We start from the raw sequence: 15015 nt of genomic DNA, 5'->3' as shown, positions 1-15015 counted from the left end.
TCGAGGCTACCGCAAATCCCCTTACGTCAATTGCGTATCCTATCTTTTTAATGGGATTTGCCTAACGCTGGTATTACGAGTCTTGGAAGAAGTGAACGGTAGACCCTCTCCTGTCAAGACTCCTACCGCATTTAAAAGTCAGTAGTTAAGAGTTTTATGGGCTAACGCCGGAACATAAAGCTCTTTACTAAAGTGCTACAAAGTACACTAACACCCATAAACTACCTATTAACCCCTAAACCGAGCCCCCCCCACATCACAAAAACTATAATAATTTTTTTAACCCCTAATCTGCCGACCAGACTTTGCCACCACCTACATTATACCTTTGAACCCCTAATCTGCTGCCCCTAACATCGCCGACACCAACATTACATTTATTAACCCCTAATCTGCCGCCCCCAACGTCGCCGCAACCTTACTACACTTATTAACCCTAATCTGCCGACCGGACATCGCCGCAACTTTAATAGATCTATTAACCCCTAAACCGCCGCACTCCCGCCTCGCAAACACTAGTTAAATTTTATTAACCTCTAATCTGCCTGCCCTAACATCGCCGACACCTATCTACATTTATTAACCCCTAATCTGCCAACCCCAATGTCGCCGCTACTATAATAAATTTATTAACCCCTAAACCTAAGTCTAACCCTAAGTCTAACCCCCCTAACTTAAATATAATTTAAATTAAACGAAAGAAATTTACTACAATTAAATACATTTTTCCTATTTAAAACTAAATACTTACCTATAAAATAAACCCTAAGCTAGCTACAATATAACTAATAGTTATGTTGTATCTAGCTTAGGATTCATATTTATTTTACAGTCTAAAATATGTATTTATTTTAACTAGGTACAATAGTTATTAAATAGTTATTAACTATTTAATAACTACCTAGTTAAAATAAAGACAAAATTACCTGTAAAATAAATCCTAACCTAAGTTACAATTACACCGAACACTACTCTATAAATAAATTAATTAACTAAATTAAATTAAACTAAATTACAAAGAAAAAAAAACACTAAATTACAGAAAATAAAAAAGAATTACAAGAATTTTAAACTAATTACACCTAATCTAATCCCCCTAATAAAATAAAAAAGCACCCCAAAAATAATAAAATTCCCTACCCTATACTAAATTACAAATAGCCCTTAAAAGGGCCTTTTGTGGGGCATTGCCCCAAAGTAATCAGCTCTTTTACCTGTAAAAAAAAATACAATACCCCCCAACATTACAACCCACCACCTACATACCCCTTCTCTAAAACCCACCCAATCCCCCCTTAAAAAAACCTAACACTAACCCCCTGAAGATCACCCTATCTTGAGCCGTCTTCACCCCACCGGGCACAAGTGGACTTCCAGACCGGCAGAAGTCTTCATCCGATCGGGGCAGAAGAGGACATCCAGACCAGCAGAAGGCTTCATACAGGCGGCATCTTCTATCTTCATCCTTCCGGAGGGCAGCGGAGCCATCTTCTATCCAGCCGACGCGGAACCATCCTCTTCAATCAAAGTCCTAACGAAGAATGAAGATTCCTTTAAATGACGTCATCCAAGATGGCGTCCCTCAAATTAAGGTAGGAAAAGATTGAAAGATTGGATCAGCCAATAGAATGCAAGGTCAATTCTATTAGCTGATCCAATCAGCCAATCGGATTGAACTTCAATCCGATTGGCCGATTAAATCAACCAATCGGATTTTTCCTACCTTAATTCCGATTGGCTGATAGAATCCTATGAGCCAATCGGAATTCGAGGGACGCCATCTTGGATGACATCATTTAAAGGAACCTTCATTCTTCGTTAGGACTTCGATTGAAAAGGATGGCTCTGCGTCGGCTGGATAGAAGATGGCTCCGCTCCGGAAGGATGAAGATAGAAGATGCCGCCTGGATGAAGCCTTCTGCTGGTCTGGATGTCCTCTTCTGCCCTGATCGGATGAAGACTTCTGCCGGTCTGGAGGTCCACTTGTGCCCGGCTGGGTGAAGATGGCTCAAGATAGAGTGATCTTCAGAGGGTTAGTGTTAGGTATTTTTTAAGGGGGGATTGGGTGGGTTTTAGAGTAGGGGTATGTGGGTGGTGGGTTGTAATGTTGGGGGGGGGTATTGTATTTTTTTTACAGGTAAAAGAGCTGATTACTTTGGGGCAATGCCCCACAAAAGGCCCTTTTAAGGGCTATTTGTAATTTAGTATAGGGTAGGGATTTTTATTATTTTAGGGGGCTTTTTTATTTTATTAGGGGGATTAGATTAGGTGTAATTAGTTTAAAATTCTTGTAATTCTTTTTTATTTTCTGTAATTTAGTGTTTGTTTGTTTTTTAATTTAGTTTATTTAATTTAATTGTAATTAGTTTAATTTAATTTAGTTAATTTATTTATTTATAGAGTAGTGTTAGGTGTATTTGTAACTTAGGTTAGGATTTATTTTACAGGTAATTTTGTATTTATTTTAGCTAGGTAGTTATTAAATAGTTAATAAGTATTTAATAACTATTGTACCTAGTTAAAATAAATACAAAGTTGCCTGTAAAATAAAAAATAAATCATAAGCTAGATACAATGTAACTATTAGTTATATTGAAGCTATATTATGGTTTATTTTATTGGTAAGTATTTAGTTTTAAATATTAATAATTTATTTAATTGTAGTTATTTTATTTCTATTTTTTTAAATTATATTTAAATTAGGGGGGTGTTAGGGTTAGACTTAGGTTTAGGGGTTAATAACTTTATTATAGTTGCGGGGATGTTGGCGGCGGCAGATTAGGGGTTAATTAATTTAATATAGTTGCGGCAACGTTGGGGGCGACAGATTAGGGGTTAATAAATATAATGTAGGGTTCGGCGATGTTAGGGGCAGCAGATTAGGGGTTCATTAGTATAATGTAAGTGGCGGCGGAGTCCGGAGCGGCAGATTAGGGGTTAATAATTATAATATAGGTGTCGGCGATAGCAGGGGCGGCAGATTAGGGGTTAATAAGTGTAAGATTAGGGGTGTTTAGACTCGGGGATCATGTTAGGGTGTTAGGTGCAGACATAAAATTAATTTCCCCATAGGGAACAATGGGGCTGCGTTAGGAGCTGAATGCTGCTTTTTGCAGGTGTTAGGTTTTTTTTCACCCAGCTCAGCCCCATTGTTTTCTATGGGTAAATCGTGCACGAGCACGTTCAGCCAGCATACTGCTGACTTAAGCAAAGCTGGTATCGGGGTGAGATGTGGAGCTAAATTTTGCTCAACGCTCACTTTTCTGAGGCTAACGCAGAAAACTCCTAATACCAGTGTTGTCACAAGTGAGCGGTAAGAAAAAAAAGGCTCGTTAGCACCGCACAGCCTTACCAACAAAACTCGTGATCTAGCCGTATATATTTATATAATTTCATTTATAATTTAAATTCTAATTATACTTTTCTATTGGATGATTAGAATTTAAAATCAAAAACATTTTTGCTATTGGCTGATTAAAATCAGCCAATAGAGAATGACTGATTTAAAATCAGCCAATCAGAATGAGGCGGTACTGTAAGGGGCTGAGGGTATGTGTGCAAATCAAAATTCAGGAACAAGAACACAGAACAAAAGAAAGTCTTTCTTAAAAGCTTTACTGTTTGAAGTAAAATGAACAGAAAAGGCCTTATGCAAATCACTAAAGTCTTTAGCAGAAACAAAGACTGATAGACACTGGTGTTTAAATTGAGCAGCAAACGGTGAGATGGCACAGAATACCTTAAAGGAACGACAGGCACAACTGGTTTAATGAAGGCTGTCACTGGTATGGTAGACACAGGTCTCTCAGCAGGCACAGGATACCCAGCGGGTACTGTTGGTGAGACTTTCCCTGGATACCAGATAGGTACAGCAGGCACACTTGGTTTAACGAAGGATGTCTCTGGTATGATAGACACAGATTCCTCAGGAAACACAGGATACCCAGCGGGTAGAGTTGGTGAGACTGTCAAAGGATACCAGATTGGTACAGCAGGCACAGCTGGTTTAACGAAAGCTGTAACTGGTATGGTAGACACAGGAATTTCAGCAGGCACAGGATACCCAGCGGGTATTGTTGGTGAGACTGACGCAGGATACCAGAACGAGGTGAGCATACACCAGAACCAGGTAAGTATGCTTTAGTCTCAAGAGTCCTCCAGGTTGGAGTTTTTATAATTAGAAGATGGCCCTTTAAATCTAGGCAGCGCGTGGTCACGTGCTCCTAGAGAGCTGCAGCCGCAGCTGAAGAGAGACTGGAGTTTTGGCATCCCTCCACTTGGGGTGACGAGATGGAGAGCAGCACTCTTAGCATGTGCCGAGACTGGAGCGGAGCGGCCGGTAAGTACCCTTACAGGTACCCCTATATAAAGGGGTTCTGAGGTTCCAGAAATTCAGTGTGTGGTGGCGACTACATAAAGACTTGGGCTCGTGTAATAGAGCAGATGAAAAGAAGATGCAGAGCAGGGGCAGCAGAAGAGGCTGCGGCAGTACGCCTTCACCGCCAGGATGATTGAGGAGTGGAGACGGCAGAAGAGGCCGCCAAAGTCCGCCTCCGCCGCAACGTAGATGGACCCCCGGCACCAAGAGCCGGGACAAAGAGGGCCCAATGTCGGATCAAGAGGAACTGGATTTTTAAATGGTGAGTACATCTTTTGGGGTTAGTTAGGGTTTTTTTCAGGGTAGTTTATTTTATTTTTAAGAATAGGCATTTTTTATTCTTACTTTTCTTTTCTATAATAGTTTTTTTAGGTAGATTTTGTTATTTTGGGGGGTGGGGGTTACTTGTGTTGTAGATGTTTTTTTTGTAATTGCTTTCTTGTAAAAGAGCTGAAATCTCTTTAGGGCAATGTTTATTTTAGTCAGGTTTTTTTGTTTTTAATGGATTTTTTATTTGCCCGCCTGCCCGGCCTCGGCTGGTGCCTAGCAGTCGGCTTAGATTAGTGGTGCAAATAGATGAGTGTTAGGTATAATGATGGATTTTTTATTTTGGATACTGTAGGTAAATAAATCTTTATTAAAGTGCAAAAAAAAAGTTACAAACTTTTTCAACTTTTTCAATTTTACATTCCATAAATGTATCCAATTTACATCCTCAAATAGTATACATGCTTATATTCCATTCCTTGTGACTTTACAAGTACCGGGGTTAAATATATATAGCAGTTCATATGGAGAAAGTCTGTGGATTCAAATTCAATTCCAGGTACTAATTAATGAGTAATGTCCTTCTCATTAAAGTGCGTGTCACATACGGCATACTGTGGCAAACACTAACACATGTATTGAATATCATTACTAGAAATAAACACGTAGAGACCTATCCCCTGTATGAGAAGATTCCCGAAATACCTGTGAGTTTTATCTTGGTTTTGCACGGTTTATTCAGAATAAAGTCAATGTATCTTTGACGCTAGGCTACCTGGCCTATGCTGCATGTTGTCTGTGTTGCGTCCACTGTGCTAGCATCATTTCATGTGTGTCTACAGTTCCCTGTATCATGTGATGATATCTCTCTAAGTGTAGCAAGGAGTCTACCTGATTGCGCCATTCATCCACGGTGGGGACTACCCAGGATTTCCAGTGTTTTGGTATCAGTAGCTTGGCCCCATTCAACATAACCAACATCAATGCTCTCCCTGCCCTACAAGCAATTTTAGGTAGTGATAAGTACAGCAGCGTTTTTGGACTATTTTGTATGGAGGTTCCCAAGACTAGCTCCATGTGGTTGAGAACTCCCACCCAAAAATCGTCTAGCCTAGCGCAGTCCCACCAGATATGCGTTGGTGTGCCAGTTTCCCCACATTCTCTCCAACATTTACCTGAGGCTTGCTTATATATACGCTGTAATCTACTGGGGGTGAGGTACCATCTCGCCATAAATTTGTAACTGGATTCTTGCACCTTCGTGGATATAGAGGCGGCCTTAGTTATTTGGAAGGCTGTCTGCCAATCCTTGGGCTCTATTTCTGTGTGCAACTCTTTCTCCCAGGCTTTTGTGTATGAAGGTAGAGCTTGTGTGTCATCCATGAGAAGGATTTTGTATATTAAGGAAATTGTGTGGGCTGTTGGTGTGCTTTTTACACATAGGCTCTCAAATGTAGTAAGTTGCCTCCTGAGGCATTGTTTATGTTTGTGTGTTGCAAGGTAATGATTTAGTTGAGTGTGTGAGTACCAGCTCATAGACAAGCCGGGCTGTTCCTCTGTTATATCTGGGTGAGATTTGAGTTTGTCCCCATTAGTCAATGCCATTAAAGTACATTCCTTAAAAGGTGTCTGATAGGTTGTTCTCTTCTCTGAGCAGTTCCATGGTACTGTGGGGTTATGATAAATGGGTGTTAAAGGGGAGTGTGTAGTGGATATGTTTCTCGTGGTTCTCAGCTAGTAAAGGATATACTGTCATAGCTATATGTCTGTCTTTCTCCGAGATCCAGGCCCCTAGGCCTGCGTTTTTTGTTCCCATTATGTCACAGTCCAGTTGTACCCATTTTTATTGGGGTCATTAGAACACCAGTCCATTAGTCTGTGTAGCGTGATCGCCTGTTTATAGGTTTGAATGTTTGGGACCCCAAGGGCTACTTTGTCTCTTGGTAGATACAATGTTTTCTTAGCCACTCTAGGCCTGATCCCTCCCCAAATGTACTGCTCTAGTGTACTCTGTAGCTTTTGTAGATAGTTCCCTGGTAGTGGGATTGGCGTAGTTTGGAGTAGGTATAGCAATCTGGGAATCACGTTCATTTTCACTACATTGGTCCTGCCTATCCATGAAATTGACTTATTCTTCCAGCTGGACAGGTCTGCTACTAATGTGCATTCCAGAGTTTTGTAATTTTCTTGGAAGATAATCTGAGGATCCGGAGATATATAAATCTCCAGATACCTCATCTTATCCTTGCATCGCTGCAAGCAGCAGTTGTGTAATATCCTGTCTAGCTCTTCTGCGCCATACGTTATATTCAATATTTCTGATTTTGCTACATTTCGGTGGAAATTAGAATATTGCCTGTATTCTTCAAAGGTGACTAAAGCTCTTAGGAGAGAGGTGTCTGCGCTGGACAATGTCATTAAGACATCATCCGCATATAGGGCCAGTTTGTGTACACATGATCTAGTATTTATTCCTAGAATCTGTTTATCTTCCCTGATCCTCTGCGCCAGTATCTCTATTGATATGGTGAAGAGGAGCGGCGAGAGGGGGCATACTTTTCTGGTGCCATTCCTAATATAAAATCTGTTGGATAACAGACCATTGACTTCTACTCTTGCAGTTGGATTTCTGTAGAATGCAAATATTTGGTCTATGAAGGTTGTGCTAAATTTCATTTTGGTGAGAACTGCTTTTAGGAAAGGCCAATGTACTAGGTCAAATGCCTTTTCGCCGTCTGTCGAGACTAGAATCAGGGGTGTATGTTGCTGTTGGGCATAGGTTACCAGCTGTAGCACCTTTAGCATGTTATCTCGTGCTTCCCTTCCTGGTACAAACCCCACTTAATCCGGGTGGATCAAGGCAGGGAAAAATTTGTTAATTCTATTGGCCAAGATCTTGGCATATATTTTAATGTCTACATTTAGTAGTGAAATTGGGTGAAAGTTCTCTGGCCTGTCTGGAATTTTCCCCGGCTTAGGTAGAACAGTTATGTTCGCCTCTAGAATCTGATCTGGAAATCCTCCTTCTTGTAGCAGGGACTTGAATAGGGTTGCTAGTGGCAATAATAGATGGTTAATGAACGTTTTGTAATATTTGACTCCCAATCCGTCTGGGCCTGGACTTTTGCCATTTGGCATGCTTTTAATGGCCAACTTGACCTCTTCAGTCGTGATTGGCCTGTCCAGTGTCTCAATAATGATTGTGCAAGTCAGTCTTAGCTTTAGTTAGTGAGGTTAGGGTAGTAGTAGAGGTGGGGTTTCTTTTTAATTCTGATTTCCAATATCTAATCTGGGATTGGGTGGAGTTTACAAACTGTCTGTTATGTTTAGTTTCTCTTGCCTTGAGTTTTATGATTTCCCCCCTTGCCACACACTTGTGTGCTTCCCATGTAGTAGAGGTAGGTAGGGCGTCTAGAGGGTTATCCTCAAAGTAGTGTCTTAGAGTTGTGTCAATTTCTAGTTTGGTCTGGGGGTTGTCTAAGGTTCGTTCATCAAGCCTCCAAATGTTGGGGCATGTGGGCATGTCAGGCCAGGTTATTAGGCATTGGACTGGGGCATGGTATGACCACGTGATTGGTAATATACTAGCGCTATTTATGAAGGACAACCCTACCTGGTCCGATATGAGATAGTCTATCCTGGTGTATAAGTGATGTGGATATGAATAAAATGTATAGTCTCATTTTTCGGGATGTATTGATCTCCACACATCGTGTAATTTTAATAGATAGAGTTGTGTGTTTATGGCTTTGATTACCCTTTGCGGTGTGCTAGTCTTTCCTATTGATGTGTCTTTGGTAGGGTCCAGTGGGAGATTGAAGTCCCCTGCTAGGTATAGTACGCCTCTTGTGTGCTCTAATAATAATTGGGTCAGTTGCTTAAACACTATGGCCTAGATTTAGAGTTGGGCGGTAGCCGTCAAAACCAGTGTTAGAGGCTCGTTAAAGGGTCTAACGCTCACTTTTCAGCCGTGACTTTTCCATACCGCAGATTCCCTTACGTCAATTGCGTATCCTATCTTTTCAATGGGATCTTTCTAACGCCGGTATTTAGAGTCTTGGCTGAAGTTAGCGTTAGAAATCTAACGACAAAACTCCAGCCGCAGAAAAAAGTCAGTAGTTAAGAGCTTTCTGGGCTAACGCCTGTTTATAAAGCTCTTAACTACTGTGCTCTAAAGTACACTAACACCCATAGACTACCTATGTACCCCTAAACCGAGGTCCCCCCACATCGCCGCCACTTTATTAAAAAATTTTAACCCCTAATCTGCCGACCGCCACCTATGTTATCCTTATGTACCCTAATCTGCTGCCCCTAACACCGCCGACCCCTATATTATATTTATTAACCCCTAACCTGCCCCCCACAATGTCGCCGCCAGCTACCTACAATAATTAACCCCTAATCTGCCGACCGCAAAGCGCCGCTACCTACGTTATCCTTATGTACCCCTAATCTGCTGCCCCTAACACCGCCGACCCCTATATTATATTTATTAACCCCTAATCTGCCCCCCTCAACGTCGCCTCCACATGCCTACACTTATTAACCCCTATTCTGCCGACCGAATCTCGCCGCTACTGTAATAAATGGATTAACCCCTAAAGCTAAGTCTAACCCTAACCCTAATGCCCCCCTAAGTTAAATATAATTTAAATCTAACGAAATAAATTAACTCTTATTAAATAAATTATTCCTATTTAAAGCTAAATACTTACCTGTAAAATAAACCCTAATATAGCTACAATATAAATTATAATTATATTATAGCTATTTTAGGATTTATATTTATTTTACAGGTAACTTTGTATTTATTTTAACCAGGTACAATAGCTATTAAATAGTTAATAACTATTTAATAGCTAAAATAGTTAAAATAATTACAAAATTACCTGTAAAATAAATCCTAACCTAAGTTACAATTAAACCTAACACTACACTATCAATAAATAAATTAAATAAAATACCTACAATTACCTACAATTAAACCTAACATTACACTATCAATACATTAATTAAATACAATACCTACAAATAACTACAATTAAATAAACTAAATAAAGTACAAAAAATAAAAAAGAACTAAGTTACAAAAAAATAAAAAAATATTTACAAACATTAGAAAAATATTACAACAATTTTAAACTAATTACACCTACTCTAAGCCCCCTAATGAAATTACAAAGCCCCCCAAAATAAAAAAATGCCCTACCCTATTCTAAATTAAAAAAGTTCAAAGCTCTTTTACCTTACCAGCCCTGAACAGGGCCCTTTGCGGGCATGCCCCAAGAAATTCAGCTCTTTTGCCTGTAAAAAAAACACATATAATACCCCCCCCCACATTACAACCCACCACCCACATACCCCTAATCTAACCCAAACCCCCCTTAAATAAACCTAACACTAAGCCCCTGAAGATTTTCCTACCTTATCTTCACCTCGCCGGGTATCACCGATCGGTCCTGGCTCCAAAATCTTCATCCAACCCAAGCGGGGGCTGGCGATCCATAATCCTGTGGCTGAAGAGGTCCAGAAGAGGCTCCAAAGTCTTCATCCTATCCGGGAAGAAGAGGCGATCCAGACCGGCAACCATCTTGATCCAAGCGGCATCTTCTATCTTCATTCGATGAGGAACGGCTCCATCGTGAAGACCTCCAGCGCGGATCAATCTTTTCCGACGAAGTCCAACTGAAGAATGATGGTTCCTTTAAGGGACGTCATCCAAGATGGCGTCCCTCAAATTCCGATTGGCTTATAGGATTCTATCAGCCAATCGGAATTAAGGTAGGAAAATTCTGATTGGCTGATGGAATCAGCCAATCAGAATCAAGTTGAATCTGATTGGCTGATCCGATCAGCCAATCAGATTGAGCTCGCATTCTATTGGCTGATCGGAACAGTCAATAGAATGCAAGCTCAATCTGATTGGCTGATCGGATCAGCCAATCGGATTGAACTTGATTCTGATTGGCTGATTCCATCAGCCAATCAGAATTTTCCTACCTTAATTCCGATTGGCTGATAGAATCCTATCAGCCAATCGGAATTCGAGGGACGCCATCTTGGATGACGTCCCTTAAAGGAACCGTCATTCTTCAGTTGGACGTCGTCGGAAGAAGATTGATCCGCGCTGGAGGTCTTCACGATGGAGCCGTTCCTCATCGGATGAAGATAGAAGATGCCACTTGGATCAAGATGGTTGCCGGTCTGGATCGCCTCTTCTTCCCGGATAGGATGAAGACTTTGGAGCCTCTTCTGGACCTCTTCAGCCGCAGGATTATGGATCGCCAGCCCCCGCTTGGGTTGGATGAAGATTTTGGAGCCAGGACGGATCGGTGTGATACCCAGTGAGGTGAAGATAAGGTAGGAAGATCTTCAGGGGCTTAGTGTTAGGTTTATTTAAGGGGGTTTTGGGTTAGATTAGGGGTATGTGGGTGGTGGGTTGTAATGTTGGGGGGGGGTATTGTATGTGTGTTTTTACAGGCAAAAGAGCTGAATTCTTTGGGGCATGCCCCGCAAAGGGCCCTGTTCAGGGCTGGTAAGGTAAAAGAGCTTTGAACTTTTGCAATTTAGAATAGGGTAGGGCATTTTTTTATTTTGGGGGGCTTTGTTATTTTATTAGGGGGCTTAGAGTAGGTGTAATTAGTTTAAAATTGTTGTAATATTTTTCTAATGTTTGTAAAAAAAAAATTATTTTTTGTAACTTAGTTCTTTTTTATTTTTTGTACTTTAGTTAGTTTATTTAAATGTATTTATTTGTAGGTATTGTATTTAATTAATTTATTGATAGTGTAGTGTTAGGTTTAATTGTAGATAATTGTAGGTATTTTATTTAATTAATTTATTGATAGTGTAGTGTTAGGTTTAATTGTAACTTAGGTTAGGATTTATTTTACAGGTAATTTTGTAATTATTTTAACTATTTTAGCTATTAAATAGTTCTTAACTATTTAATAGCTATTGTACCTGGTTAAAATAAATACAAAGTTACCTGTAAAATAAATATAAATCCTAAAATAGCTATAATATAATTATAATTTATATTGTAGCTATATTAGGGTTTATTTTACAGGTAAGTATTTAGCTTTAAATAGGAATAATTTATTTAATAAGAGTTAATTTATTTCGTTAGATTTAAATTATATTTAATTTAGGGGGGTGTTAGGGTTAAAGTTAGACTTAGTTTTAGGGGTTAATAAATTTATTAGAATAGCGGTGAGCTCTTGTCGGTAGATTAGGGGTTAATACTTGAAGTTAGGTGTCGGCAATGTTAGGGAGGGCAGATTAGGGGTTAATACTATTTATTATAGGGTTATTGAGGTGGGAGTGAGGCGGATTAGGGGTTAATACATTTATTATAGTAGCGCTCAGGTCCGGTCGGCAGATTAAGGGTTAATAAGTGTAGTTAGGTGGAGGCGACGTTGGGGGCGGCAGATTAAGGGTTAATAAATATAATATAGGGGTCGGCGATGTTAGGGCAGCAGATTAGGGGTACATAGGGATAATGTAGGTGGCGGGGGTGTACGGAGCGGCAGATTAGGGGTTAAAAATAATATGCAGGGGTCAGCGATAGCAGGGGCAGCAGATTAGGGGTTAATAAGTGTAAGGTTAGGGGTGTTTAGACTCGGGGTACATGTTAGAGTGTTAGGTGCAGACGTAGGAAGTGTTTCAACATAGCAAACAATGGGGCTACGTTAGGAGCTGAACGCGGCTTTTTTGCAGGTGTTAGGTTTTTTTTCAGCTCAAACAGCCCCATTGTTTTCTATGGAGGAATCGTGCACGAGCATGTTTTTGAAGCTGGCCGCGTCCGTAAGCACCGCCGGTATCGAGAGTTGAAGTTGCGGTAAATATGCTATATGCTCCTTTTTTGGAGCCTAACGCAGCCATTCTGTGAACTCTAAATACCAGCGATATTTAAAAGGTGCAGCCAGAAAAAAGCCAGCGTAGGTAACGCACCCCTTTGGCCGCAGTACTCTAAATCTAGGCGTATATGTTGCCCCTGGTTCGGTAGATATATATTGTCTAAGGTGATATATGAATTATACAGAACCCCCACTACTAGTATGTACGAGCCATTAGGGTCCCTTATCACTTGGGTGGGTTGAAAGGGAATTTAGTTTTTGATAAAAATTCCTACCCCGCCTCTCTTTGAGTTGCCTGACGCTAGGTAGCAAGTTCTGTACTTATGGCTGATGCATCTAGGTTCTCTCCCCCTTTTTAAGGTGCGTCTCCTGCACATATATAATGTCCCTGCCGTCCCTAGACAGTTGAGTGAATGCAATGGACCTCTTCTCTGGGCTATTAAGCCCCTTTGCATTTATTATGATCAGCTTAAGGGAGTGTGGTTGCATATTTCCTGTGTTGGATAGGTCTCTTTGATGCGTACGTGAGGTGTGTGTCAGATGCGCTCTCCTAGTATGTTTATGTGGGTATGCTAGGTAAAGTATGTCTCTGTGATGCCTAGTTTTTCTAATTACTCTTATATGCAAGTTTGATAGCTAATCTCCAAGTCTTGATGTATGTGTACACAAGTAAGAAATGCCAACTGCAAACAAAATTGAGGTAATATCTATAAGTACAAATTAATATGCTGTATGAGAAAAAATAAGCTCAGTTACGTGCAATGTACTGATTACAATAGAACAATGAAACAATAACAATAATTGAACAAATTTGTAGGGTAGTATCCCCGCCACCAAATCCAACATTAGAAATGTAACATTGAAATCATATTATACGACCTGTAACTCTGTCTCACTGGCTAGCATTTTCTTGAGGCTGCATTGGGAAAGTGTCCAAGGTTTGATGTGAGTTCTCAGGGTCCTCGGCTACAGTCGCTGCGGCTATGCGTTTAATATTGTCCCGTTCAGGCGAGACCACCGCCGAGGACCTTGGTTTACCCTCAAGATGGTGATGCGGTGTGAAGCCATCATTAGTTTGGGCTCGTGTCCGTATTTTTATCTGCAGTGCCTCGCAAAAGTGAAGCAAGTCCTCATGGTTTTGTAGACTGCGGTGATGTTGCCATTAGTTGCTATGATGCTAACTGGGAATCCCCAGCGGTATGGTATTTTCTTCTCCTGGAGTGCGGTGGTTATGTGGCTCAGATCCCTCCTCTTTTGAAGCGTTGTGGGGCTCAGGTCCGTGAAGATCTGTATGCGGTTTCCAGCGTGTGTGATGTCTTGCTTTTGTCTTGAGTGTTTTAGGATTTCCTCCTTATCTTTGAAGTGCAATAACTTTAAAATCATGTTCCTAGGTGGGGCTTTAGGTGGCGGTTTGGCTCTTAATGCCCTATGCACTCTTTCTATGATCGCCTCTGGTGCGTTTTCGTCTCCTTTTACTGGAAAATAGTTCTTGGAGACACCCTTCCAGGGCCCCTTGTTGTAAGGATTCTGGTATCCCGCACACCCTGAGGTTGTTCCTCCTGCCCCTGTTGTCCAAATCTTCTACTTTTTCAAGAAGGTTGTAAATGGTTTCCTCCTGGTCGTATACCAGATGGGACATGTTGTGTATATCATTGCAAGTGGTGTTGTGGTTCTCCTCTTGAAGTTGGTGACCCTCTGTGTCACTCTTTTCAGATCCCTCTTTAGATCGCCATACCACTCTTTCACTTCTGAAAGCATTTCTTTGAGGTCATCTTTAGTGCATAGAGACTTTAGATCTTCTTTTGTGAGTTGTGTGGCACCAGGTGTAGCAGAGGTTATGGTATGCATGGGATTTTGTATGACATCTGTAGAGATGGTGTTGTCAGAAGTATGCTGCATCTGGGCAGGGTTTGTGTCTATTGGCTTCATAAATTGCTGCATAGTTCTGGGGTGTGAGTTATTATCAGGCTTGTTGGTACTTCTCCCAGGCATATCTATGTATTTCTGTGGGGGATTTACACTCCCGTAGCAGCACCACTTTGAGTGATAGGTGCTGGGCTGGGATCCAGCAACTAATTGTTTGAGGGAGGTTAAGTACCCTGCGTGTATCGTCCCCAGAACTGAACAGCACCTTTATATAGTGTATACTATTCTATATAGATGCGGTATACAGTGTTACTCAGTGCCTCTATAATAGCAGTAAGTGGTTTAGTCCTATGCTTGATTGTTAGGATTACTATTGAGGCCACCGCTATGAATCTGCTTTTGGCTTAGGGTTAATTGATTTGCTGTTATTGAGCCCAATAGTGCCTGTGCCCCCCTCTCTTGCAATATTCATGTATCGCTACTTTATTGTGCTGACCTGCACCTGGTTGTGCTACTCACTGTGGCCCACTGTGCGTTACTGTCCTGGATGTCTGCAATCCTGTGTCCTGAGACAGGGCCAGCCGCTTGTGCTGAGGAGCTCTGCGCTATCGTTCTACTTGGAAGCCTTCCTTTCTCTTTGAT

The sequence above is a fragment of the Bombina bombina genome, chromosome 9 (assembly GCF_027579735.1).
Source record: "Bombina bombina isolate aBomBom1 chromosome 9, aBomBom1.pri, whole genome shotgun sequence".
NCBI classification, from domain to species: domain Eukaryota; kingdom Metazoa; phylum Chordata; class Amphibia; order Anura; family Bombinatoridae; genus Bombina; species Bombina bombina.
Note: the sequence above shows the minus strand (reverse complement) of the source record.